The sequence below is a fragment of the Pseudophryne corroboree genome, chromosome 1 (assembly GCF_028390025.1).
Source record: "Pseudophryne corroboree isolate aPseCor3 chromosome 1, aPseCor3.hap2, whole genome shotgun sequence".
NCBI lineage: Eukaryota > Metazoa > Chordata > Amphibia > Anura > Myobatrachidae > Pseudophryne > Pseudophryne corroboree.
The window spans coordinates 82,037,884-82,052,910 of record NC_086444.1 but is presented as its reverse complement, the minus strand read 5'-3'; the positions used below and the strand labels follow the sequence as shown (position 1 = coordinate 82,052,910).

The following is a 15,027-nucleotide window of genomic DNA, read 5'->3' as shown; positions in this document are numbered from 1 at the left end:
TATTTGCGTTTTACACGTATACAACAATGTTAAGAAATTTATTGTTCTTTTTATGATAATAAAATAATTGTTATATTCATTTGTGTTAATTGATTAAGGTGGTATAGCTCCCTTGAGAATTCTCAACACTTTCTATTTCTATCCTAATACCTTGTCTAACAGGAGGTATTTCTCTGGGGCGTAGCTCTTTATCTAGTGCTAGTTAGGGCTTAATCTGTCTCTCTCTCTCTCTCTCTCTCTCTATATATATATATATATATGTGTGTGTGTATATATTTATTTATTTTTTATTTATTTTTTATTTACATTTAATTTAATTCTCCCTTAACACTTGTGGTGCTTCTTTGGTGTGTCGTTTTATTGGCTTATTCCAATTACCCGCAAAGAGGGCAAATTGTAATTGCAGCACCCTGTAAACACCATCAGCAGCACTGCAAATGTCACCCCTCACTGCCCAATTTCACCCCAGATTCGCAGATTTTTGTACATGGCCCCATTGGACTGCGAACAAACATATGCGACTCTGACGATACCGCAAGTGCATCATACATTACTAAAAGACTTTCTTATCAATCATATTATCCTTGAAGATCTTTGCTTTGTCTATTAGACCAATACTGTAGATACAGAAATCAAACTTAAATGTTTCTTATTGCCTAACACCGGATTTTATTTTCTACAGAGCTTCCCAGGTTCTCCTGCCCCAAACTTTCAGTTTTCTTTCGTACAGACTGTTTGTCACCCAAAAATCCAGATGCTTCCACATTTCTACAGCGTTGAAATCACCACCGATTCCACTTCATGTTGGGCTCTATCATGAGAAGGATCCCGGGGTCTACCCGTCATTCTGTGAAAACAAAAAGAGACATTTGGCTGCCTAGAGGGCATTGACAGCAAGATTTAAAGCACATTTTCTGCATCTTTAGTAGAAGACTTGTGAGAGCCGTCACATCTTTGGAAGTCTGTTCAGTACATAAATGGAATTATCATGGTACAGAGCGTATTGTCAGAGATTCCTGACACCACAAAAGAGATTCTTTTAAAACAATTTATATATAAGATCAGGACTAGTTTTAGTGGCATTCACAAAGTTATGAATGGTGTTCTTAATATTCAGCTATATAATCTGCTCCCCCTTCTGTAGACACTGAGCTATGTTCCTGGGAACCTTTATTCACTACTCCAGTCTACTCTTTCCCAGGGATGACCCTGATTCACTGTCTTGGAACAAGCACCAGTAGTAGTCCATTACCAGTTATTCTCTGCAATCTGATTTCTATCAATTAGCGATGTGCCGTGACCCCTATGTTTTGGTTTTGGAGCTGTATTAACTTTGTGTTTTGGGTTTGCCAAAACCGCCCTCACGTGTTTTGATTTTGGATCAATTTTTTTTAATCTTCAAAACAGCTAAAAATCAAATTTTGTGGCCTTTTTTGTTTCTACAGTATTATTAACCTCAAATAACATTCATTTCCAGTCACAGAGCCAGCCCTGGGCATAGTTAAACTAGGCAATGCCTAGAGCATTTCGATTGCCTAGGGGTATCCCAAGCCTAGGGCCGACTCAGCTTGACAGTGGCAGTTTGCAGGGCACGCTGGTGCGGGGATAGGGAGGCGCTGACAGGGGGCAGTGATTGTGATCATATCGACTCAGTGCTTATATTTATGTGAATACAGTGGTGCACAATGCCTACACCCCGCACAAGTTGTACAAAATAAACTCCAACTATTTAAAGTTTCTATTATTTATTTGAAATTAACTTTACAAATGACAACTCACACTTACACCCTGACAGTGCTTATATTATGTGAACATAGAGGGGTACTGTCTGCAGAGTCACAGTACTTATATTTATTGAATGCAGTCGGGTACGGCCTGCGGAGTAACAGTGCTTATATTATGTGAACACATTTTTTTAACTTGAACTTTTTTCACTTTTTTAAATGACAACTCACACTGTGGAGTCACAGTGCTTATATTATTTATGTGTACTCAGTGGGGTATGGCTTGTGGAGTCACAGTGCTTATATTATGTGAATGCAGTTGGGCATGGCATTTAGGGTTACAGTACTTATATTTGTGAACAAACACGGTGGAGTACAGCACACACAAGTTGTAAAAAAAGCAAAAAACTATTTTTTCACAACTTGTTTCAAATGACAACTCACATTGCGGGAAGTCACACCACTTATATTTATGTGAATTAAGTTGCAGTGGGGTACAGCACACACAGGTTGTAAAAAATAAAATTTTTTTTAACTTTTTTCACAAATGACAACTCACACTATGGAGAGTCACACTGCTTATATTTATGTGAACAAAGTCACAGTGTGGTACAGAACACATAATATTTAAAGCAGAAATATTTTAAAGTCAACCTACTGTAGTTTTGTCTTTTATAAAAATTGCCCCACTGTGGCTTAATGCAACTTGCAGACTTTTACATATACAGTAGCCCATAGTATAATTAAGTGTTATACATTGTTTAAATCACTACTAATATATAATAATATAGTTTTCAGATTCAGAAAATGTGCTCTACAAAAGCATTTATTGAAACCAACACAACAAATATTCACTGGAATTGTTATGTACAGGGTGTTCACAAAATAACCAATGGTACAAAGAGCGTTATTGCAAATGATCTATAAATTGGATATCAGTGAAACTTGCAGCATATATAAATGAGAGTTTGTGGAAGTTATTTATGAGAGAATTTATTTTTTCATATTTTCCATAATAAAATGAAGAAAATCATACAAAACCTGATAGGGATAGAGGGCTATTAATGGCTAAAAATGGTCTATCTTCCCATGAGATTCCCAATAGCGCTGAGAATTATAACTCATTTTTGTCTTCCATAGATTTCTTCCATATACAGTGTGTGATTCAGGTTTGTAAGTAAAGCAAAAGAAAGCAAGCAACTGGGCAAAACTATGGGGGTAATTTAGATCTGATCACTGCTGTGCGTTTTCGCACAGCAGGTGATCTGATCTGAACTGCGCATGTACAGTATATGCACCGCACTGCACCGGCGCATCGCACAGCTACAACAGGCTTCGCCGGTCAGCGACGGGATGGTGCCAAGGATCCATTTGCACGGGCATTCGCAAAGAGATTGACAGGAAGAGGCCGTTTGTGGGTGGCAACTGATGTTTTCAGGGAGTGTCCAGAAAAACACAGGCGGGCTCAAACGGTTTCAGGGAGGGTGTCTGATGTCAGCTCCGGCCCCGGTCAGCAGGATTCCATTGCACAGGAAGAGTAAGGCCGTGTACACACGTTGAGGTTCGGACTTATCCGATTCTCACTGTGCGACGGGGGGGCGGGTCGGCACTTAGCCAGTATCGCAAGCACATAATGATTGTGCTTGCAATCCTGGTTCTGTGCGATTTTGGCTAAGTGTCAATCCTGACTATCTCTTCTATAGAGATAGTCAGGATTGACTTGCCTGCACAGCCTATTTTTTCGGCCGATGCCGACCGCGCGGGGCCGCGCATCGGCATCGGATCGGATCGGGATCGCAAGGTGACTGTCACCTTGCGATCTGCACTATCTTTTCTTCAGATTCTGACTGTATAGTCAGAAAACGCACACTTGCACAGCGTTTTTACCCTCCCCCTGTAGGCGGTGACTACCTGATCGCAGGGCAGCAAAAAACGCAGCCCAGTGATCAGATCTGAATTAGGCCCTATGTTGCACTGCAGATGTAACATGTGCAAAGAGAGTTAGATTTGGGTCGGGGAAATTTCAAACTGAAAAAAAAATTGCAGTGTAAAAATAAAGCTATCTAACATTTGTGGGCTACATGCAAAAGCAGACAGTGTTTACCCTGCACAGAAAAAATATAATGCTCCCAAATCGAAATCTCTTTGCACGTTACATCTGCCCCACCTGCAGTGCAACATGGTTTTGCCCAATTGCTTGCTTTTTTGCTTTACTTACAAACATGAATCAGGCCCACTGTCATTTACATATCTTCCAAAATGCTGCTGGAATCCGGTTTATGGGTCATTCGCTCTGCGTAGCATCAGTTATTGTACGTCTCTTTTGTTTGGAAACCGTGTGTTGTGTGTATTTCGCAGATCTTTTAGTCCTTGCAGGAAATAGCAAAAGTGACAATGGGTCTTGATGTTGGGTGTTCTCCGATGAAAGTACAAAGCATTGGAAACAAAAACTCCCTGTTCCCTGACCCCTAATCATGGATAATTCTGCTACCTCTTGGTCTGCCTTTGCCACTATAAATTGTCCTCCCATAGGAGGTCTGCTGCAACAGTCCTGCAGAAATAAAATGATTCCGTTCTCTATTCAGCCTCTATCTAAGTTCACCAGATAACAGCCCCAGAAACGAGGATGCATTCAGCCGGCCTGGTGGGGTACCTCTTCCTTATAATAACCTCTCCCACAGCCCTACCATCTACAGCCATTCACTGCCCACTAGCACATTTTTACACAGTACAATAAAAGACTTTGAAAGTCCAAGCTCTCGGCTTCTCACTGGGGATCCAGATTTCAGGATGCACAGCTTCTCATCAAAACAGAGAAATTCTATTAATGGCACAAATGGAATCGCCCAGCTTTGAGGAACACATGCCTCTTCTAAAACTTAGGCAGCTGTGTAAACAGAAACCTTCTGCAATATGGTGTTAATAAGTATTTTCAGTACCTATATAAACGCAATAGTTTTTCCTAGGCCAATGCTGTCACATGCATCTGTTACACGGTTAAGGCAACCTGGAAAATGATCACATCAAAATCAGCATTTGGAAAAAACTTTGTTAGAAAATATTTTGGCTGCAATATTTCATCCTATGTGTGCTACTTGCTTGTAGAGACATGTGACATTAGTACAGTAAACTATTCTAGAACTATGGCTGCTCCTTTTTACCCCTATGGGAACATATATATACAGCTTGTACCATCCTGATGAAGGAACGGATGCTCCAAAACCGTTAACTGTTGATAATCTAATACAAGCTTTTTTCATACATGGTCCAAGTGCCGTCTTCTCTGCCAAAGGATGTGTGTGTGTATATATATATATATATATATATATATATACAGGTTGAGTATCCATTATCCAAAATTCTAAATCCCACATTTTTTGTTCTCCTGCTGAGATAAATGACACATATACATATATATTATATGGGCGGACTGTAGCAGTGGGCTATATCCAGATGGCTTGTCAGGAATAAAACCCTTTTTTTCTTTCACCTACTAAACGTGAGTGCTGGTCTAATTCTTTTTTCTATAGGGCGGACTGTAGCAGTGGGCTATATCCAGATGGCTTGTCAGGAATAAAACCCTTTTTTTCTTTCACCTACTAAACGTGAGTGCTGGTCTAATTCTTTTTTCTATTGGGCGGACTGTAGCAGTGGGCTATATCCAGATGGCTTGTCAGGAATGAAACCCTTTTTTTCTTTCACCTACTAAACGTGAGTGCTGGTCTAATTCTTTTTTCTATTGTGGAAGAAGTGAGTGTCTTTATATATATATATATATATATATATACAGGTTGAGTATCCATTATCCAAAATTCAAAATCACACATTTTTTGTTCTCCTGCTGAGATAAATGACACATATACATATATATTATATTATATATCTATATAATATATCTATATATACACATAATATATAATATGTATATGTCATTATCTCAGTAGGGGTACCACAAAAATGTGTGATTTAGAATTTTGGATAAGGGATACTCAACCTGTATTTGAATATTTGTGGCATATCCCTTCCAAATTATCATATCTAAAATCTGAAAATTAGTAAATATGCCCCATAATCCCTGTATCCACCTGTTTTTCATGTGTAGTTCGCATGTGTCAGTCTGTTAATTGCCTAAAATGCATTGTGGATAAAATACAGTACTTCTAAAGAAAAAAACGTAGAGATGTGCGCCAGACACTTTTTGGGTTTTGTGCTTTGGTTTTGGATCTGGATCTCCGTTCGTGTTTTAGATCTGGATTGGTTTTGCCAAAACCATCCGTTCAGGTTTTGGTTTTGGATCTGGATTAAAAAAAAAACCCCAAAACATAAAAACAGGTAAAATCACAGAATTTGGGGGTATTTTTGATCCGACAGTATTATTAACTTCAATAGCATTCATTTCCACTCATTTCCAGTCTATTCTGAACACCTCACAATATTATGTTTAGGCCAAAAGGTTGCACCGAGGTAGCTGGATGACTAAGCTAAGCGAAAAAAGGGGTGCTGCACAAACATGTGGCCCATCTAGGAGTGGTACTGCAGTGGCAGACAGGGCGGCAGTTTTAAAAACTAGGCCCCAAAGAGCACAAAATGCAAAGAAAAAAAAGAGGTGCAAGATGGAATTGTCCTTGGATCCTCCCACCCACCCTTATGTTGTTTAAACAGGACATGCACAGTTTAATAAACCCATAATTTCATCGACAGGTGGTCCCCCTGGAAAAAGCTTGCGGAGTTCTCTGAATCATAGCTAGCTACAAACATACCACCTCCATATTTGATGACTTTTCAGATTATGAGAAGAGGCAAGAGGAAGAGGACAGTGTCAAGAAGGTGATTAAAAATTAGAGACGCACACGCAATCAGGAACAACACACAGTCTTTCACCTCCACTCCTATATTGGTGTGAAACAGAAAAGACTTTCACCAAGCAAATATACAGATGGAGCCACACTAGCATCTCCGTTGGATATTTTCACCTCCACGGAGTCTGGAGACTTATTTTGCTAAAATCTCGTGGGTTTCTTTATTTCCATTTTGTTATTGCATCTTTATTTACTTATTTTGTGGCAGAAGCCTTATTTAAATTTTTCACAGCTCCCAGTTACACGCATGTGAGCATACCTGTGTGTCTTGTTTATTTTATTCATATTTTATTTTTAAATAAAGCAGCCCCTTGGATATTTAAGCAGCCCCTTGTGAGCTCGCCTAGCAGCCCCAGATGGAGCAAGTTTGGGTGGGTTCGGTACAGTACTAAGCAGGACCGTGCAGTGAACTTTTTATTATTGAAGCCCTGCCCTAGTGGAGCCTACCACTTTAGTCCAAAATCATTTCATATTAAAAGTAGGACTGTGGGAGGAAGCAATGCCACCAGCATGCCTCAGCCTGGCAAGCCAGACATCTTCCTGGCTGTAAGCCACCATGAGACTCTATACCGGGCCGTAATTCAGTTACTGTTTATGCCTCACAGGAGCCCCTAACCCATCTAGTGCTGCAGTACAATGGAAAGCTGATGCAATGCAAGATCACTGAAACTCTGTTATAACACCGCGAGGTCTTGCGATAACCCTACACAGCCCTTATATTGTACAATTATTAAGGAGAAAACTTTTACAAAATAAAGGAAAAGAAGCCTGTACAACAAATGCGCATCTTGTAAATAATCCCAAAATGTGGAACATTAACAATAAATCAAAATTAAGGTTGACTAATTGGAGCCACTCATTTGAGTCCCTAACATGAAATAATTGAGAAGAACCTCTCTCTAATACACAAAGCACACTAGAAGATATATCTACTAGAGATGAGCGGGTTCAGACAGGGCACCCCTGGAATTATACGGCAGCGCCTTTGGACTTATACAGCAGATAGGCAACATCCCTGGACTTATATAGCGCAGGCAGCACGCCTGGAGAATTGCACAGCAGACAGGCAGCAACACCCCTGGACTTAAACGGCAGTGGGACAGCACCCCTGGACTGATAGGACAGGGAGGCAGCACCCCATATAGGGCAGCACCCTGGAAGATGTGGCAGACAAAGAAAAGACGTGCAAGATGGAATTGCCTGTGGGCGCTTCCACCTACCCTTATGTTGTATAAACAGGACATGCACACTTTAGATCAATCATTTCAGTGACAGGGTCTGCCATATGACTGTGGCTGAAATGATTGGTTTGTTTGTGCCCTCACCAAAAAAGAAGCAATTAATCTCTCCTTGCACATACTGGCTGTATAGAAGCAATATATCATCCTCATCCTCTGATTCCTCACCCCCTTCAGTGTTTACATCCTCATTCTCATAGAGAAATAATTCCACAAAGAAGAGGTGGATTTTTTGGTATTTTGCCCAGGCATGATAATGGGCTTTTTCATCACATGGCCAACAACTGTCTCCTCTTATTCAAACAAACCACATTACCATCAGAATCCTCCTCGCTAACTTTCTCCTCAGCGCCAGCTACACCAATATCCTCCTCATCCTGGTGTACTTCTATAGTGACATCCTCAATCTCAATATCAGTTACTGGACTGGTGGTGCTCCTCCCAGCACTTGCAGGGGGCATGGAAATGGTGCTAGTAGACTCCTTTTTCCATACAGTCTTGGGAAGGTCAGTCCTAGACATGGCAACGTGGACACACTTGGACTCTCCTTGGGGATTTGTGATATCTCTTTACGCACAGTTGTTTTTTCCCCTGTGCTTTAACAAGCTTAATTTTTTTTTAACTTTTTCGAGAGGGAGGAGGGCTTCCATCCTCATGTGAAGCTGAGCCACCAGTCATGAACATAGGCCAAGGACTTTCTTGCCACATGAATGGCATATTGCCAATTTTATGTTTCTCATCAGATAATTTTTTTTCTTTTCTGATTATTAATTCTTGCTTCTTGGATTTTACGTGCCCTCTATGACATTGGGCATCAGCCTTAGCAGACAACGTTGATGGAATTGCATCATTAATGTCATGACTGGTGGCAGCAGCAGCATCAGCACTATGATAATGTCGATTATCTTACAGGAAAGAAAGCTATACCTTATACACACTTAGAATACACTTTACCATGGAGCCGCTGCGGCCGCTAAACTTAGTACACACGCTACGTACTTTATACACTGTTTGCGTAAGGAGTCCCGTATCACTGTACGGACTTAGCGTACAAACGCCGCGCTGGGTGTACAAAGTACACACAGTGTGCACACACCCAGAGATACACTTTAAACCTTCACAGTAATGCAATGCAATGATAAAACACTTTAAACCTTAGCAGGGCAATGAAGACACGACACCAATTGTGATTTAACCGCTGGGTTCCGACACCACAGTGGATTATTGCTGAAAGGGGGTTACAATACAAATAATACAATACAATATAACAGAGTAAATGGCTACATTCAATGGTACATACTTGAGTAGATTCGCTTGCGCTTCCCGGCCCGATCCTCGGTCATCAAATAGATAACTTTGTGAGTCTTGTGATTTACCAGGCCAGAATCAGGCTCTCTTTATACACTTCTTCCAAAAGCAATACAATAGATACTGTAATCACTTTGTCCATTGGACACAGGAATGCACTTTTACAGTACGGGAGAGGTCATAGGTCGGTTTGAATAGGTAGGCGATGTCTTTCCCAACTGCTCTTGTGGGTGGTCTCCTCTGGATTCCCGCCCAGAGCCGGATTAAAGGGGGAGCCCAGGGGATACGTTACCCTGGGCCCCCCAAATCTCAGGGGCCCCCTGGACGACCCGTAGGAATCTTTCACTTTAGCTCCAAGATCACGCAGCTTCTGCTGCTGCATTGCTGCTGTCATTGGGGCCAGCACTCAGTGCAGCAGCCAGTCACAGCTGCTGCACTGGTCATCTCCCAGGATGCCTCTACTCACTCCCCCCCCCGTTGAGACTCCGCCCCCTATGCTCCGTGAAGCCCCACCCCTTCTCTCCTCTTTTCCTATGTGCTTATCCTGCTCTAGTCTCCACCCCTTCCCTCTCCTCCTCTCTTCTACCCTATCTGTGACTGTCTCTCCTCCCCATGAGCTCCAGCTCCGCAGTCTGCTGAGAGTCTGAGACCAGGCAGCCTATTTCCTACCTAGGTAAGTATATGGGGAAGTGTAGGGGGCTATATTAAGGCAGTCTGGGGTTGTATTAATATTATATGTGGGGGTTATGTTAAGTGGATGGGGGTGTATTAACATTATGGGGACTATACAGTATTACTGTTATTGGGGTGGGGGTGTATTAATATTATGGGGGGTATATTACTGTTATCTGAGTGGTGGGTTGGGGTGGGGGTGTATTAATATTATGGGGATATATTACTGTTATCTGTGTGGGGTGGGGTTATATAATACTGAAAGGGATATTCAATTACCCCGACTTGCTGTCGGGTGTACTGTATCGCCGCCGGGGGCTATCTAATTAGCCCCGATAAGCCGGCTGGGATTTTGTTTCACCTGCATCAGAGATTTTTACTCTAGATGTCTCTTTGGGGGTAATTGAATATCCCTTTGAGCCTGATTTGGAGGTGGGTGGATTTGCAGTAGCTGCAGCAGCTGCTACTACGTCTTTATGCTAATGCCGCAGTCGATGGCCGCCCTTATGTGACATCCACCAGCTGTAATGCAAATCTGTCGATGTGTGCATGAAGACGGGCCATCGATCAAACATCGGTTGCACCATCAGACATTATAGAATCCCTTTGGTGCTCAGAATGTCCATTGGATCGTGGCTGCCAGTGCCAGTGGAACTGCGTCTTATGACGCAGTCCCTGACATTGACACGTCTGCCACCATTAACCACTATCCAATCACCTCCCAGGAACATTTAACGAAATTGCATGGCTATCCATGCAATGCAGATATGTTTCTCCTGGTGGTAACGACTCGGACATATTATATTGGCCCAGCTTGACATATTGCTAGGGTTCATACATTCATAGGATTCTGTACTTTTACATGTCTGCAGATTTGAAGGCTCGGACATCAAAAACCAAGTATCTAGAAGAGGAGGTAGTGGATTGGAGCAGATACCCTCAGTAAGTAGCTCTGACATGCACCCACCCACCCATTATAAAAAACACACACACACACACACACACACACACACACACACACACACACACACACACACACACACACACACACACACACACACACACACACACACGTGTATATATATATACACGCACACACACACACACACACACACACACACACACACACACACACACACACACACACACACACATCACAGCAAGGTGTCCAGCTCTCCCTGTAGAATAAAGCCATCAGCGCCGGGTGCCTGCACACTCTGAATCACATATATCCCCACATAGGGGGTCATTCCGAGTTGTTCGCTCGTTATTTTTTTCTCGCAACGGAGCGATTAGTCGCTAATGCGCATGCGCAATGTCCGCAGTGCGACTGCGCCAAGTAAATTTGCTATGCAGTTAGGTATTTTACTCACAGCATTGCAAGGTTTTTTCTTCGTTCTGGTGATCGTAGTGTGATTGACAGGAAGTGGGTGTTTCTGGGCGGAAACTGGCCGTTTTATGGGTGTGTGTGAAAAAACGCTACCGTTTCTGGGAAAAACGCGGGAGTGGCTGGAGAAACGGAGGAGTGTCTGGGCGAACGCTGGGTGTGTTTGTGACGTCAAACCAGGAACGACACTGACTGAACTGATCGCAGATGCCGAGTAAGTCTGGAGCTACTCAGAAACTGCTAAGAAGTGTCTACTCGCAATTCTGCTAATCTTTCGTTCGCAATTTTGATAAGCTAAGATTCACTCCCAGTAGGCGGCGGCTTAGCGTGTGCAAAGCTGCTAAAAGCAGCTTGCGAGCGAACAACTCGGAATGACCCCCATAGTGCAGCACTCCAGGCGGCTGAAATAAACACTATAACAGCAGCATGTATTTGCAACTTTTCAGTGCCTGACGAAAGTGCCACCTATAAATGGCACTGAAACGTTACCAAATATATGCTGCTGTTATAGTATTTATTTCAGCCGCCTGGAGTGCTGCACCATGTGGGTATATGTGTGTGTGTGTCTTCTTCTGCCTGCCTCTTTATTAGGGCCCCCCCTGACTGAAGTGCTCCCTGGGCCCCCCATAGTCTTAATCCGGCCCTGTTCCCGCCGCATACATAATGTACAGTAAATACAGTTTATATCTATATTCTGCTTCTGCACATAACTATCCGCAGGAACATGCGATCTTCCTCAAACCAACACCGGAATGTTACCCTTAAAATACCCTACAGCTGGATACCAAACACCACCTTATGACCTTGTTCTGTCCCCTCCTATTCTGTAAAGGTGAATCCCTTTGTTCTGAAACCATTTAAACTGTTGTTAATTTCATATGTGGTGCAGGGGGACTATGTGTACATTGTGCACTATTTGGATTAAATATGTAATGTGTTTTGATAGCTCTCCATGCATTCACAAACTCTACCATAAATACCCATACCACGCGCTGATGCGCACGACCGCGGGAGCGACCATACGCAAATTGCGAATATGTGCACGCACAGCAGAACAAGTACACGCGCGGAGGCCATCTGTGTGTTGTTTGTACGTGATGTGTGTACTGCAATATTTTTTCGACTTTGACAACTAGTACTAGGAACTGGAAGTGGATCCTGATCTTCCACAATTTTTTCATTCAAATTGTTGTTCTACATTTCACAGGACAGCACCCCTTTATTATTACAGCACACAGAACAGTGCCCCTTTATTTTCACAGCACCCCTGTATCTTTACAGCATGCAGGACCAGTGTACTTTTATTCTAACAGCAGCACCCCTGTATTTTTACAGCATACAGGACCAGTGTGTTTTTATTTTAACAACACCACTGTATTTTTATTGCATACAGGACAGGGTCAGTGTACCTTTATTTTAACAACACCCCTGTATTTTTACAGCATACAAGACATGGACACAGCACCACTGTATTTTACAGCATACAGGACAGGGCCAGTGTAAATGTATTTTTAACAACACCCCTGCATTTACAGCATACAGTATAAGACCTGCACCTCTGTATTTTAACAACAACACCCCTGTATTTATACAGCATACAAGACAGGGCCACTGCACCAGTGTACCTTTATTTATAAAACACCCCTGTATTTTTTTACAGCATAAAGGACAGTGCCCCTATACAGCACAGTGACAGGACAGCAACACCCATGTACAGCACCCCTAACAGCAAAGGACACCGCAGGACAGCACCCCTAACAGGACACAGGACAGCACCCCTAAAGAGCACGCACTGACCCCACCTGACACCACCACCCACAGAGATCTCCAAGTCCGGAGTGAAAATGGCGTCGATGCACGACTCCTTATATGGAATCAAAAACCTGCGAGAATTCGACATCGGGATGATGACTTTTGCCTCATTCTGGGATCTGAGTCTGGCGGGAAGTCCTGAGGCTCGGTTCCCGGCTTGGATCATAATATTTTTTTGGGGGGGGATTTTCAGATCTCTGAGATTCTGAACTCGCTCATCTCTAGTACCTATAAGTGTAAATTATTTTAATTGTGAATGAACTTCAATGTCAGAGAGCTACAACCAATGTCAGTACACTATTGTTAGTGTTTGGCAATAATAATAATAATAGTAATAATAATAATATAAGTAATTAGAGATGCTTGAGAGTACTGATGGTCATCGGTGAGGTATCCATCGATGGTTACCATTGATGGTACCATTGATGGATAACCATGATGGTGTGAAACCATATGAATGGGAAACAGCAATGGTTTTACCCCCTGACGGTCACACCTGCTTTAAGGTGGGTACACACTATTAGATATATCTGCAGATCAATTGATCTGCAGATATATCTATGTACGGATCGGGCAGTGTGCTGTGCATACACACAGCCCGATCCGTCGGGGGACTGACGTCATGAACTGGGCGGGCGGGCGCCGCAGCATGTGTACGGGCGGTCGGACGACCGCCCCGTACACACACAGCGATGGGCCAATATATTGTTAGATATATTGGCTGTCGGCTGTGCTGCGCGGCCGACGCGATACGTCTGTGAACGACGGAGTTCACAGACGTATCGCCCGTACACACTGGCCGACGGTCCCGCGATGTATCGGCCGTTCAAGAGAACGGCCGATACATCGACCAGTGTGTACGGGCCTTTAGTGTACCACGAGCTGTGGGCCAATCAGACCTTGGTTGGCGGGGCTTTCCGGGTGTCCGGGGGCAGGGCTGCGAGGTAAAGTCTGTGTGAAAACGTGAAAATTAGGGGGTTTGCACATGTGAAAGACCCATTGATTCCACAATTTACGCGGAATCAGTGGGTTTCTGCGCATTATTCCCCGGGGAAAAGGCTTTTTAATTGAACAGCCTTTAACCGCACTGCAGGGATATTGGGGGTCATTCCGAGTTGTTCGCTCGCAAGCGGATTTTAGCAGATTTGCTCATGCTAAGCCGCCGCCTACTGGGAGTGAATCTTAGCATCTTAAAATTGCGAACGATGTATTCGCAATATTGCGATTACACACCTCGTAGCAGTTTCTGAGTAGCTCCAGACTTACTCGGCATCTGCGATCATTTCAGTGCTTGTCGTTCCTGGTTTGACGTCACAAACACACCCAGCGTTCGCCCAGACACTCCTCCGTTTCTCCGGCCACTCCTACGTTTTTTCCGGAAACTGTAGCATTTTTTCCCACACGCCCATAAAACGGCCTGTTTCCGCCCAGTAACACCCATTTCCTGTCAATCACATTACGATCGCCAGAACGATGAAAAAGCCGTGAGTAAAAATCCTAACTGCATAGCAAATTTACTTGGCGCAGTCGCAGTGCGGACATTGCGCATGCGCATTAAGCGGAAAATCGCTGCGATGCGAAGATTTTTACCGAGCGAACAACTCGGAATGACCCCCATTAGCCGGTAATTAGCAGCGGGCCTAATTGGATACCCCGCTTAGTGTCATTAATATCTACTGATAAATTTCTGCCATATATAAAAATCAGTGGTGCACGCAGGGGGGTTTCTATTTCTAAGTTCCCAAAAATCCCCTCTGATCGTCCAAATTCTTTTTTTCAGAAACGGAGACAGGTGTGTCTCCGTCTCAGTATAAACCGTCATTGCACTAGCGCGATTGTGATCACAGCTGCTGCAGGGAGCTCTAGTTGGAAGAGCTCTCTGCACATGCTTAGCCACAGCAGCTACAATGTATCCCACTTCTCACATTCAAATCTGCAGTGATCCAGCTACCTGACTCTTCCTCTCAGCTGTGCCGTGAGTACAGTATGTGTGTGTATGTTTGTATGTATGTATGCATGTAACTATG

General features: G+C 43.2%; 1 long non-coding RNA gene across 1 annotated transcript in view; it reads right to left on the bottom strand.

Moving 5' to 3' along the window:
* Nucleotides 1–661: 661 nt before the first annotated feature.
* The window catches only part of LOC134939341 (uncharacterized), a 157,402-nt gene continuing 143,036 nt past the window's right edge, over nt 662–15,027 (bottom strand). The window contains exon 3 of the long non-coding RNA XR_010181413.1: nt 662–847. This is a non-coding gene — a long non-coding RNA (uncharacterized LOC134939341). The remainder of the gene's footprint in view (nt 848–15,027) is intronic.